At 37.8% G+C, this 15,071-nt stretch overlaps 1 protein-coding gene across 1 annotated transcript in view; it reads left to right on the forward strand.

Moving 5' to 3' along the window:
- Positions 1–15,071, forward strand: part of LOC143053935 (16 kDa calcium-binding protein-like) — a 43,371-nt gene that overhangs the window by 997 nt on the left and 27,303 nt on the right. The gene's annotated exons all lie outside the window — the stretch shown is intronic.

Genomic DNA, 15,071 nt, shown 5'->3' on the forward strand with positions numbered 1-15,071 from the left:
TCTAGGAGGTTCAATGTCCGTGGCAAATATTACATTGATTCATTGTTAGGTCTAGGAGGTTCAATGTCCGTGGCAAATATTACATTGATTCATTGTTAGGTCTAGGAGGCAATGTCCATGGCAAGTATTACATTGATTCATTGTTATGTCTAGGAGGCAATGCCCGTGGCTAATATATCATTGATTCATTGTAAGGCCTACGAGGCAATGTCCATGGCAAGTATTACATTGATTCATTGTTAGGTGTACGAGGCAATGCCCGTGGCCAATATATCATTGATTTATTGTAAGGCCTACGAGGCAATGCCCGTGGCAACTATTACATTGATTCATTGATAGGTCTAGGAGTTTCAATGTCCGTGGCAAATATTACATTGTTTCATTGTTAGGTCTAGGAGGTTCAATGTCCGTGGCAAATATTACATGGTTTCATTGTTAGGTCTAGGAGGTGACGGATGGAGCAGCCATGCCCTAAGGTGATTAAGAAAAATATGAATTTCCTTTTTTATCATGGAAGTTGATTGTTTTCGAGATAACTGCTGGTTGCCCGCGGCAAATAGTACAGTGGTGTCAATCGCCAAGTCTTTACTCTGTGACTGATAATCATATGCTCTTTTTGTTCTTCTAAAAATGTAGAAGGGTCTGGGTGAACATGATGAATGGTCCTTGAAATGTAGATTTAAAAAAAAAAATTTAAGCCATTTTCACTCTTCTCTATATCTTAGCACCTTATTGATCTGTTTTCATTAGTCTTTTTTGTAGGCCAAATGCTTCTGTGGTATAAACTCGTTTTCTCGATTCTGTAAACCCCATTCATACCCTCATTCATAAAGTTAAGCTGCAAAAAAAAATATCACTATTTTTTATATATAAAAACTTTATGATTCATATATTAATGTATATTGACTTGGTTGGAATGAAAAACACGCGATTGAAGTAGAAAGGCAAGAAAATTTAGTCAAACAGAAAGATCAAAAAGATCAATAAATGATTTGAATTCATTATTACATTAAACATTAAATTTCATCAGTATCAATATAAAATTCCAAAACTGACAGACAGAAAATGTACATATTGTAACGATATCTATATATGATTTTAAATGCAATTCAAATTACCAGTTATTAGCTCATATGACTTCAATCCTTCATCGTACTTTGCTGTAGATGGTTAACCTTATACCAAGTGCATGACAAATATTTAATTTGTACCTCGATGCTGCTAGTAAAGCTTTAAAAAAATATATAATGGCTTGTATATAAAATACCCTTAAAGAGAGTCAATAGTTAAATTATATCTATATCGTTAATTTTATATTACACATTCCTTCAAAACAAAACAACAAATGTGATGTCAAAAGTCATTCATTCTATCCAAAAATCTTTGTATGCCCTCTTCAACAATTTCCGTTCTAGGTTTGATATAGTCAATTAATATGAAGTGTATGGAAATGTGACAAAGTACTTAATTTCTCTTTGTTGTGATCTATGAAACGTTGTTCATCAGTATTTCTACTCAAAACACTTTAAAAATATGTTGAACTACGGAAATTATCAATTAGACACAAACCATTTTCTTTTCGAAAAGTGGGACTGGACTGAGATTTAACGTCGAATGAGACAGTTTTACTGGTGAATTATCACGAAATATTTCCTCAGATAGTTTTTTCGTATGCCAAAATGTAGATTTTACAATGTTTTTCTCTTTCTAAAATCTAAGGGTCGACATCAAAAGATCAATGTAAGATAAAAAAAAACTTAATTTAAATAGTTTGGGGGTGGGGTTGAACTGCTGCAAGATGTGGTTATCCGACATTGAGTTTTACATATATCTATATGGGTCAATCAATTTTTCCCAAATTAAGTTAAGAGGGGTGGGGTTCATTGAAAAAACTATGTGAATTAAGTTTTTTTATCCTTCATTGAACTTTTGATGTCGTCTCTAATAAAACATATAGACCCATCGATCCCCTTGCTATAATCCAATCTCAGATAGAATTTTGAAATATAATGTTAGAAAATAGGTTCCATATTATATATTTTTTAATAAAATGAAAATAGAAAATTATGTCACTGGTCATGATCTCTTTGCAATAATTCTTTTTTTAACATTCCTCCATAAAAAAAAATTATATAAAAGTTATCTCCCCTTATATTCACATGAAATTGAGATTAGATATTATGTTTTCTCTAGTATTAAAGGACTAGTGTGGATCTAGCCGGCGTTAATATTCATGAGGCTAGCCGTCAATAATATTCATGAGATCAAAACCGCGTTCGATGAAATGTTTTGGGTAGTTATTAAATTGTGACAATAAAATAACTTTTGCTGTTAATATCCAATATGGTTATGCTATTTATAGCAATATAAAGTAATTAGGAAATAGTAAGCCAATAGGTGTCTTCTGCAAGGTCCGCGTCATTTAAAATGAAAGTAAATGAAAAGTTTAATTGCATTGCCTCACACAACACAAAACAATTATGAACATTAAAATGTTGTTATTATTGAATCAATGTAAACTATAGTAATTAAAACAAGATGATTAAATATAGGGTAATTAAATGGAATTAATTGTCATATGGGCATTCCATAATCTGTAATAATTCCACAAATATAGTCCAATTCTAAAACTAAAATATACAATACATACGATAGTATCACACAATTAAAAAGATCAGAAAAACAAGAAACATAGTTTGTTGAAGGAATATAATAAACAGAAAAATAGAAACTGTCAATTACTATTTCAATGACATAATTCTTCAAAATTACGGAGATCAATAAGAGTCTTTAATCTCAACATTACCAGTCCATTTAATTGCCTCTAAAATGTCCCATAGCACTTATGCCCTAGACCCGTACGAGTTAGTCAGAAAAGGATAAGGGGGTACCCTGGTATATCACAAATTCGAAAATGAACTATTGCCGGCTGGCCAAACGAAGAGATTCTCCACGTGGGCAATGATACCAGAGGAAGAGGTACTTATTGCCTTTAAAATGGCCCATAGCACTTATACCCTAGACCCGTACGAGTTTGTCAGTAGAGGGTTCAAAGGGGGGATATGGTATCCCGGATACAACGAATTCGAACTGAACTATTGCCGGCTGGCCAAACTAAGAGATTCTCCACATCGGCCATTATACCAGAGGTAGAGGTTGGTATTGCCTCTAAAATGGCCCATAGCACTTATGCCCTAGACCCGTACGAGTTAGTCAGAAAAGGATAAGGGGGGTACCCTGGTATATCACAAATTCGAAAATGAACTATTGCCGACTGGCCAAACGAAGAGATTCTCCACGTGGGCAATGATACCAGAGGAAGAGGTACTTATTGCCTTTAAAATGGCCCATAGCACTTATACCCTAGACCCGTACGAGTTTGTCAGTAGAGGGTTCAAAGGGAGGATATGGTATCCCGGATACAACAAATTCGAACTGAACTATTGCCGGCTGGCCAAACTAAAAGATTCTCAAAATCGGCCATTATACCAGAGGTAGAGGTTGGTATTGCCTCTAAAATGGCTCATAGCACTTATGCCCTAGACCCGTACGAGTTATTCAGAAAAGGATAAGGGGGGTACCCTGGTATATCACAAATTCGAAAATGAACTATTGCCGGCTGGCCAAACGAAGAGATTCTCCACGTGGGCAATGATACCAGAAGAAGAGGTACTTATTGCCTTTAAAATGGCCCATAGCACTTATACCCTAGACCCGTACGAGTTTGTCAGTAGAGGGTTCAAAGGGGGGATATGGTATCCCGGATACAACGAATTCGAACTGAACTATTGCCGGCTGGCCAAACTAAGAGATTCTCCACATCGGCCATTATACCAGAGGTAGAGGTTGGTATTGCCTCTAAAATGGCCCATAGCACTTATGCCCTAGACCCGTACGAGTTAGTCAGAAAAGGATAAGGGGGGTACCCTGGTATATCACAAATTCGAAAATGAACTATTGCCGACTGGCCAAACGAAGAGATTCTCCACGTGGGCAATGATACCAGAGGAAGAGGTACTTATTGCCTTTAAAATGGCCCATAGCACTTATACCCTAGACCCGTACGAGTTTGTCAGTAGAGGGTTCAAAGGGAGGATATGGTATCCCGGATACAACAAATTCGAACTGAACTATTGCCGGCTGGCCAAACTAAAAGATTCTCAAAATCGGCCATTATACCAGAGGTAGAGGTTGGTATTGCCTCTAAAATGGCTCATAGCACTTATGCCCTAGACCCGTACGAGTTATTCAGAAAAGGATAAGGGGGGTACCCTGGTATATCACAAATTCGAAAATGAACTATTGCCGGCTGGCCAAACGAAGAGATTCTCCACGTGGGCAATGATACCAGAAGAAGAGGTACTTATTGCCTTTAAAATGGCCCATAGCACTTATACCCTAGACCCGTACGAGTTTGTCAGTAGAGGGTTCAAAGGGGGGATATGGTATCCCGGATACAACGAATTCGAACTGAACTATTGCCGGCTGGCCAAACTAAGAGATTCTCCACATCGGCCATTATACCAGAGGTAGAGGTTGGTATTGCCTCTAAAATGGCCCATAGCACTTATGCCCTAGACCCGTACGAGTTAGTCAGAAAAGGATAAGGGGGGTACCCTGGTATATCACAAATTCGAAAATGAACTATTGCCGGCTGGCCAAACAAAGAGATTCTCCACGTGGGTAATGATACCAGAGGAAGAGGTACTTATTGCCTTTAAAATGGCCCATAGCACTTATACCCTAGACCCGTACGAGTTTGTCAGTAGAGGGTTCAAAGGGGGGATATGGTATCCCGGATACAACGAATTCGAACTGAACTATTGCCGGCTGGCCAATCTAAGAGATTCTCCACATCGGCCATTATACCAGAGGTAGAGGTTGGTATTGCCTCTAAAATGGCCTATAGCACTTATGCCCTAGACCCGTACGAGTTAGTCAGAAAAGGATAAAGGGGGTACCCTGGTATATCACAAATTCGAAAATGAACTATTGCCGACTGGCCAAACGAAGAGATTCTCCACGTGGGCAATGATACCAGAGGAAGAGGTACTTATTGCCTTTAAAATGGCCCATAGCACTTATACCCTAGACCCGTACGAGTTTGTCAGTAGAGGGTTAAAAGGGAGGATATGGTATCCCGGAAACAACAAATTCGAACTGAACTATTGCCGGCTGGCCAAACTAAGAGATTCTCCACATCGGCCATTATACCAGAGGTAGAGGTTGGTATTGCCTCTAAAATGGCCCATAGCACTTATGCCCTAGACCCGTACGAGTTAGTCAGAAAAGGATAAGGGGGGTACCCTGGTATATCACAAATTCGAAAATGAACTATTGTCGGCTGGCCAAACGAAGAGATTCTCCACGTGGGCAATGATACCAGAAGAAGAGGTACTTATTGCCTTTAAAATGGCCCATAACACTTATACCCTAGACCCGTACGAGTTTGTCAGTAGAGGGTTCAAAGGGGGGATATGGTATCCCGGATACAACGAATTCGAACTGAACTATTGCCGGCTGGCCAAACTAAGAGATTCTCCACATCGGCCATTATACCAGAGGTAGAGGTTGGTATTGCCTCTAAAATGGCCCATAGCACTTATGCCCTAGACCCGTACGAGTTAGTCAGAAAAGGATAAGGGGGGTACCCTGGTATATCACAAATTCGAAAATGAACTATTGCCGGCTGGCCAAACGAAGAGATTCTCCACGTGGGCAATGATACCAGAGGAAGAGGTACTTATTGCCTTTAAAATGGCCCATAGCACTTATACCCTAGACCCGTACGAGTTTGTCAGTAGAGGGTTCAAAGGGAGGATATGGTATCCCGGATACAACGAATTCGAACTGAACTATTGCCGGCTAGCCAAACTAAGAGATTCTCCACATCGGCCATTATACCAGAGGTAGAGGTTAGTATTGCCTCTAAAATGTCCCATAGCACTTATGCCCTAGACCCGTACGAGTTAGTCAGAAAAGGATAAGGGGGTACCCTGGTATATCACAAATTCGAAAATGAACTATTGCCGGCTGGCCAAACGAAGAGATTCTCCACGTGGGCAATGATACCAGAGGAAGAGGTACTTATTACCTTTAAAATGGCCCATAGCACTTATACCCTAGACCCGTACGAGTTTGTCAGTAGAGGGTTCAAAGGGGGGATATGGTATCCCGGATACAACGAATTCGAACTGAACTATTGCCGGCTGGCCAAACTAAGAGATTCTCCACATCGGCCATTATACCAGAGGTAGAGGTTGGTATTGCCTCTAAAATGGCCCATAGCACTTATGCCCTAGACCCGTACGAGTTAGTCAGAAAAGGATAAGGGGGGTACCCTGGTATATCACAATTTCGAAAATGAACTATTGCCGACTGGCCAAACGAAGAGATTCTCCACGTGGGCAATGATACCAGAGGAAGAGGTACTTATTGCCTTTAAAATGGCCCATAGCACTTATACCCTAGACCCGTACGAGTTTGTCAGTAGAGGGTTCAAAGGGAGGATATGGTATCCCGGATACAACAAATTCGAACTGAACTATTGCCGGCTGGCCAAACTAAGAGATTCTCCACATCAACCATCATACCAGAGGTAGAGGTTGGTATTGCCTATAAAATGGCTCATAGCACGTATGCCCTAGACCCGTACGAGTTAGTCAGGAAAGGATAAGGGGGTACCCTGGTTTATCACAAACTCGAAAATGAACTATTGCCGGCTGGCCAAACGAAGAGATTCTCCACGTGGGGAATGATACCAGAGGAAGAGGTACTTATTGCCTTTAAAATGGCCCATAAAAATTATATCCTAGATCCGTACGAATTTGTCAGTAGAGGGTTCAAATGGGGGGATATGGTATCCCGGATACAACGAATTCGAACTGAACTATTGCCGGCTGGCCAAACTAAGAGATTCTCCACGTGGGCCATTATACCAGTGTTCGAGGTAGGCATTTCCTCTAAAATGGCCCATAACAATCATGCCCTAGACCTGTGCAAATTTGTCAGCAGACGGTTTAAAGGGGGATATAGTATCCCGGTGTACAACGAAGTCAAAATGAAATATTGCCAGCTGACCGACTAAGATAATCTAAACGTGGACCATATTAGCAGAGGTAGAGGTAGCCATTGCCTTTAAGATGGGCCATAGCACTAACCCTGATTGCGTCGTCAAACATATCAGATGTATGGAATAATGTTGCCTCGAAAATTACCCATGGTTCTTATGTCCTAGACCCGTACCTGTTGAACAGCAAAGGGAAGTACTCTTGTATATCACAAAGACCAAACTAAGAGATTCTCCTTGTGGGCTAACAAAAAGATTAGCGTAGGTGTTTTCTCTAAAAAGGCCCATGTATCGTATATCATAGATCCGTACGTATTGGTAGGAAAAGGGTAAGGGAAGTACTCTTGTATATCAAAATATTCAAACATACTTTTACTTGCTGGTCATTTTAAAGGTAATTAGTACCTTAACTTCTGTATCATGGTCCACGAGGAGAATCTTTTAGTTTGACAAGTCGTCAATAGTTCAATCCGACTTTGAGATATATAAAGGTGCCCATCTTTCTCTTTGCTGACTAGGTCGTACGGTCTAGGGTATAGTAGTATGGGTCATTTTAGAGGCAATTCCTATTTCTTCCTCTGATATAATGACCCACGTGGAGAATTTCTTAATTTGGCCATCCGGCAATAGTTTTTTTCGACTTCGTGATGAATCGGAGTACCACAACCCTTGTTATCCCCTCCTGACAAACTCGTACGGGTCTAGGACATAAGTACTATGGGCCATTATACAACTACTACATATACCTCTTGTGTCATGACCCATGTGGAAAATGTCTTGGTTTGGCCAGCTGGCAATAGTTCATTTCGACTTTGTGATATATAAAGGTACCAACCTTATCCTTTCCTGGCTAAGTCGTACGAGTCTAGGGCATTAAAGATTTTTGTCATTTTTGAGGCAATGGATACCTCTCCCTCTGATATAATGACTCGTGTGAATAATTCTTTCTATTCAAGCTCTAATGTCAACATGTCACACATGTTACAATGAATATGGGCAGCGAGAACGTTGCGTTTGTGATTTTGCTCTTAACATACTTGGGCCGCACATGAATTACTTTAAAATAAATGAAAGTGATCACAACATTAATTATTAATAAAATAAATTACTAGTAAAATTTTAAATTTATATGTAAAATATTTAACAGCCCACGGTTTAAATTCATTTTAATGTCCATATGCTAATCACACGTTATCATTTAACTTTTCACGATTTATATTTAACACATGTTAGTCTATGTTTTTATTTTCGTCTTTTCCTCACTCTGAGCTGCTATATTTTTAAGTTCCAAAGAATTCAAGTTTGATGATTGGTCTAGATATCAAACCAGTTTTTGTTCGAATTATGGCTGATCGTGTAAGTCCATCTTTGCCGTAAAAAAAATTGTCACTGATCGCCAAAGTCCAATTTACTCTAGATACATAGTCCTGAATCTGAACTACATATTTCCGACGTTAATGTTCTATGTGTTTCGATCTGTGTATCGGTAATATTTCCTAAGCGAATTTATGTATTCCTGCTTCCATCTTTTTATGTAGTTTTTAAGAATTAATGAAAGAAACTTCGATTGTCTAGCCAGTTACTGGTTCATGCGTAGTGTCTTTGGTTCCTGGTTGTAAACTACAGTCTTTAAGGCCGTTATACGGTAGCGTCTTGGTCCGTTTTCAATATAATAAATGTGACGGAGTAAGGGGTTCGTCGTCCGCGTTTGATCCGATGAAACGTATGTTAGTGGGCGATCACTGAGTAAACGTTCTACTTCAGTCATTATCGTGTTGAGTGTTTTATTGTCCATATGTGCTCGTTTAATTCAGTTTTTCGTTATTCCTCTCAATCTCTCCCACCATCCACCGAACAAAATTGTTCCATAAGGATTAAGCTTCTCGGTTACATGATGATTTTGATAAATGTTCAATTTCTTATGCTCTCGCATCATACAAATCATTTACAAATACTAAACGTGATGCATGGAAGAAGTCTAACAAAGCTCTTTGTTAATTAAAGCTCGATATAATATTGTCAACATAAAAGTATTTCTTTAACATTGCTGTCCAGTCTGTTGAATTGCAGTCAAATGTTTACGTATAACAGCATTTAGGATAAACGGAGAGAAAGTTGCTCCAAATTATACTGACTTGAATCTGTTTGCGGTTAGTTGACTATTTGGGTCATCCGGGTTACTAAGCATAAGAGAATCTGGTAACATCACGATCCTCTTCATCCAGCCCATAATAAGTAAGGCTTTTTCTATACCTGTCGAGACGGCGTATTTGTGCATTCTAAATCGGAGAAAAATTCCGGTTAAATCATTAAAGTTTGGCCAAAGATCCATCAAACAATCATTTAAGCTTAGATTAATAGGTGAAGGTTTGCAGCTACAGTCAAATACAATTCTGATTGGCGTGGTTGACGACTTTTTACGGAAATGATGGTGCGGTATGGAATGAACAATTGTTTTGGCTGATCGTTCATCAACTCTCTCGATAAATCTACGTTTTTCTTATTTATTAATAATTTTTCCGTTTTTCTGTAAAAGTGTAAGTTTACGATTAAGACGCTTAATGACATTTTTTGTTCTCCGTTATTCAATACTTCTGTTGTCTAGTAAGGTGTGGTGTTCCTCCTTACAAGGTAACTTATCAACATATCTTTATGTTTCCATATGGTAACCTCTACCATTTGATTTATATACATCTTGGAATTGTCTGTTTTCAGATTTGTTGTCACTATTACTTATACTAGCAGCTTCAACTTCCATAAATTTCTCCATTATAAAAGTTCTACTCTTCAACTCTGTGACCTACTAATATGTTCATCATGGACGTAAGTGTGTGATCTGGATTTGCAGGTATTCAATTGATTGTGCCGGACAGAAGGTTACGGATTTCCGACTTGACGGTAGTAGGTCCTGTTCCTCATACTATTCTATCATCGACAATTGACCAGGAATAATCGAATTAGATATAATTCAATAGAGAATCTTCAACCATTGGGTCATGTGAGACCGGATGGTATAATTTCAAGCCAAACAAATACTTTAAATTTGTTATATTACGTACATAAGTCTTCATTGGTACAGCTATTTCTGGTACAATCAAAACGTTGATAGGTAATTTGCCGTTGTCTGTGCCATCACTTGTGTCACAAAATCCTGACAAGTTTATGGTCTTCTGTCTGGTAATTGTCAAATCAAGCTCTGTAGCTTATTTTTCTGTGATGAGGGCATCTGTGCGCCCTTGTCAAATAATGTGTTTGTGTAAGTACATTGAATGCCCGAACTTACTTGCGCTACGACAGTTTTTAGTCTGTGTCTGTGAGTGAAGAACTGTACCCGTTTTCTTCGCGTTGTGTTGTGTTTACTGAATTGTGTTACTAGTAATATATTCATTAGTGTTACTCTGTTTTTCATCTTTTTAACCTCGTCTTTGCATAAACTAGTATGCTGCTTTATTTTACATTTCCTGCAACTTTTGTGTGATTTGCAATCAGCTATATTGGGGGTCAAAGACAGTTAAAACATAAACGATGCTGTTTAACAACAGAAATATTTGCTGTTTGATCAATTATCTTAGTGCAATTAACAGGAAAATGTGATTCGTTACAAAAGTACACATAATTTTACGTTTATTTGTGTTGATTTATTTTGTACGTACCTTTGCATTGGTGTGACATGCTGCTGTAGTGGTTTAAGTTTCCGTATGATCAGAGGAATTGCCTCTCTCCATAATGTTGAGTTCTTGAGATAGTATATGTAGTAGTTCATTTAATTGCCAACTATTTGATTCATGGTGTCTTGTAAGATTTATGCGTACGTCCCCGGTAACTTTTTCAATATGATAGGGACCAATAATGGGTCATATGTATTCTCTGTCTGACCAAGGGATTCTAAACCACGTACATATGTTTCAATTTTGTCGTAAAAAATAACGTATGCTCTTGTATGAAGGTATGTAAAATTATGCATTCATGTACGTTTGCGTGATGTTGCGAACTTGTAGCATTTGTGTTTAGCGTTGATGTTTGTACTTAGATAAATTTTGCTATTGGCTGTATTTTTTTTCTAAATTAAATAAATAATCATCAGAGTTAACGATTTCTGTTTCGAAGGTTATTGGAATCAACAAGTTTTGTGCCGCTCTCCCCATTTTTCGTCGAATTTCTGGAATATTCCGGAGACGGCACTACTATGTCCTGCTAGTATCGATTTCAGCTGTAAATTCATCCTGGTCACTTGACACCAATATCGTTAAGAGGTTCACTTGACACCAATATCGTTAAGAGGTTACATCGGACAACTATATAGCTAACAATAACAAAAGTGAATAGAATGTATGTATATCTATTTTGACTCTATTGTCAACACGTGACACTTACGTAACATTACAATGATTAACAACAGCGAAAACTTGATCAATTACTCCTTAACATATTGTCTAAGTATCGGTACCCAATACGATTGTAATACGTAAGTAAGCGTAGCATTGAGTCCGAATTAAGTGAACGCTCGTGTGCGTCTGTCACTATCAGTTTGGTAAGTAAATGATTCGCAGGTAATAAATACGGAAATATGGTATTCTCTAAAATGATTTCGCTGTGAATCCTTCCATTGCATCTCAAAAAGCTACCGTCATCTATGAAGAGTCACAATTGTCTAGTGCTAGGATATTGCCTTGTGTTTTTATCTCAGATGTTTGGTATATCGGTATATTGGTAGTTAAATATGAACCGCTGAACGTAAGCAGTTACTCAAATCACTTTCCTGAAAATTTCAATATTTCCAATTGTCTATAACGTTACTGATATCATAGTGATCAGTATGAACTTCATTGTTTAGAAATTCCTCGTCTTCGTTTTTTTCTGTAATTGTCAATACCGTTTACTAATTCTGTCTTTTTTTAAAGGACACTATCGATGTATTGATCGACGTCAATTCCTCGTGTTAAGAGATTGGTTGGGTTGCATTCTTTTGGGCAATATCTCCATTAATGCTGATTTTGTAGATTTTGTTATTCCTCGCGCTCGATTCACAATAAATCGTTTAAACAGTTTCGATGATTTAACCAGTGCAATACTATACAGCTATCCGACCAGAAAGCCACGTTTTTACATTAGAAGGTCGATTTTACATGAAAAGCTAGTCTAGTTCCAATAACTGCGGCCATAAGTTCTAGTTGCGGTTATGTAAGGGTTTTCACTTGCGCTAATCTGCTTTTCGCAATCACTAACGTAATTTCGGTTCCGTTGTTCAGATATAGTCAGTCGCAAAATACGTGTAGTTCAAGGTATACCTAATTATAAGATAAGATGAAACAAAGGAGAATACAAAATTCGATCAAGTAGAAGTCATTACAACACTAGGAAAACTTGTGCAAGCACAAACATTGTTTTAGGACTTGAATGAACAAATTCTAAAGTTAACGGAACCGGGAGATGTGGTAAATTAGATTATTTCATTCAGATGAATTTTCGGTTAATATGATAACCTTGATTTGACACGTACGTAAGTTCATACAAATGTCCAAAATCCTGCAGTCCCGTCACATTGAATCAAATACTAAAGTACTAGAACGCACACTTTAAATCCAAAAACTATACCGTTTGTTTCAACGCAAAACATAGCAAACCTACACAACGCACTGTCGTTTGAAAACCAGTTTGCCCAAGCCATTCTCACAATCAACACGCAATAAAGTACATTTCCTGCAACTTTTAATCAGAGTAACGTACCAAAACTTACTTCCAACTTTCGAAGGCACGATTTCAGAATGGCAAACCTTCTGGGACTCATGTGAGTCGTCCGTACATCTTAACTAGTTACTTACAAATATACAAAAGTGTAACTGCTTGAAAGCTCATGAAGTAGAACACGAAGCACTAGATTTAGAAATACCTTCGCCTATAAATCAGTAAACAAGCTTACGAAGTTTTTTACGATCAAATTGGAGGTAGCGTCAAGGTCTAGAAACTTTGGGTAAGACACATGAAACATACGGCACACTACTTCTTCCCATTATTGTCAACAAATTACCCGTTGAAGTCAGAAAATATCTCGCGCGAGGACATAGAACAAAAACGTTGGTATAACGGACCTCCCTGAAAGCATATTAGACGATATCGTTATACCGGACACAGGATAAAAGAGTCGACATTCGAAATTGGTGAAATCTAAATCTTACAAGAATATTAAGACTAGACCTAGCGTTTACTGTCACGAAATACATCCACCAACTCATTGCAGTAAAACAGCCGACACATAATGCCGTATGAACAAATTTGCTATCTTTAACTACCTTGGTATACACAGACTAAACGAATGTAAATCTAAACGGACATTGTAATGAGAAACACCACACAAACTAATGTAATGCACGTTAAACCCACTATCTTCAAATTCGCCCAACGTTCAACTCGTGAATGACATTGATGATACGGAACATAATACTACTATTTTGTATTCTCAACGGACAGAATTGCAATCAGATGTACTTTTGAAAACTGCCGTGGCACAAGTAGGCTCAAATCAGTTCTTTATCGATACGGATAATTCTTTTTGACGAAGGAGGGCAAACATCTTTTGAAACGCAAAACTTAACTAAATTTACAGATAGCGGGAACATAAATAATATATTAATCGGCATTTGGAGGTGCAGAGAAAAACGTGAGACACATAGAAAAGTCAACAATCTATCTCAAAACCGATGTAGGACACGTATTGTCAATCAAAGCACTGATAGTACAGATGATCGGCATGCCTATACAGAATCACATACGTAATATTGATACACAGAACGGTTATTTGCGTGGTTTAAAGATAGCGCACACGGTGACAAAGCACGATTCATTCGAGATATCGTTGCTGGTAGGCGCATATCACTACGGGGACATTGTTAACGATTATATAGTCCGTGTAAACGATCCGACCGCCGTGAAATCCAATATCGGATAAATGCTATCGGTACTTACATACGGTAAGAAAACAAACACGTCGAAGACTAGTATGTGTAATGTTGATAAAAGGGATGATTTTTCATTTCCTATCGTTAATTATCCGTTTTTAGATGGTGACGTTCCCTTGTCACCATCTTACGGTGTTTATATATCTCAACTTGTACGATTCGCTCGTGTATGTAACAATGTTTTAGATTTTAACGAGAGAAATTTATGTATTACTGAAAAATTATTACACCAGGGTTTTCGATATCACAAACTAGTCAAAACATTTACTAAATTTTATCATCGGTATAAAGACATCATTCGTAAATATAGCTCAACATGCAGACTTCTAATACGTTCAGGTATTTCACATCCAATTTTTTATGGAAATATTCTTTATAAGCACAAAGGTGTCAGTATTCACCTCAGAAACTTACAAAACCTTTGAATAGACTTATTAAGAAGGGATATAATTACGATACTGTTGTCAAGTCATTAAAAATTGCATATTTTGGCGTTAATATTGAGTCACTGATAAGGTCCTTGCATCGGAACTAAACACATTTATTCTAAAAACAGTTGTTGGCATGACACGGGTTATGTTCTTCTCATATATGTTATGATGGTATGATACTAAACCCCTAACGGGAAGGATTGTGCCTGATGTTCATATGATGAAATCATAATCTTTCAGTCAGTTTAATTGAAGTCTGGAGCTGGCATGTCAGTTAACTGCTAGTATTCTGTTGGTATTTATGTATTATATGTATGAATATCAGATATATTATATTATTCAATGTTAAGTGTATTTGAATGCTAAGATACTATCTAAAAAACAATCATAATTCGATTATACTGACCTCTTGATCGATCTGATCGAAACCATGCTCTCTCACTGTCGATTAATCAGAAACTAAAAGCTAAACAAAAAACGGTCAAAGTTCCGTTTTCTTTTTCATTGTAAGTAAAGTAAAGCACACATGTTGTAGACAGCTATTACTCTGTAAATTGTAACTAACACGCAATACTATGTAGAATTATAAAAAGTTTGCCAATGAAATCCCCTGGT

This window comes from Mytilus galloprovincialis, chromosome 12 (genome assembly GCF_965363235.1).
Source record: "Mytilus galloprovincialis chromosome 12, xbMytGall1.hap1.1, whole genome shotgun sequence".
Taxonomy (NCBI): Eukaryota; Metazoa; Mollusca; class Bivalvia; order Mytilida; family Mytilidae; genus Mytilus; species Mytilus galloprovincialis.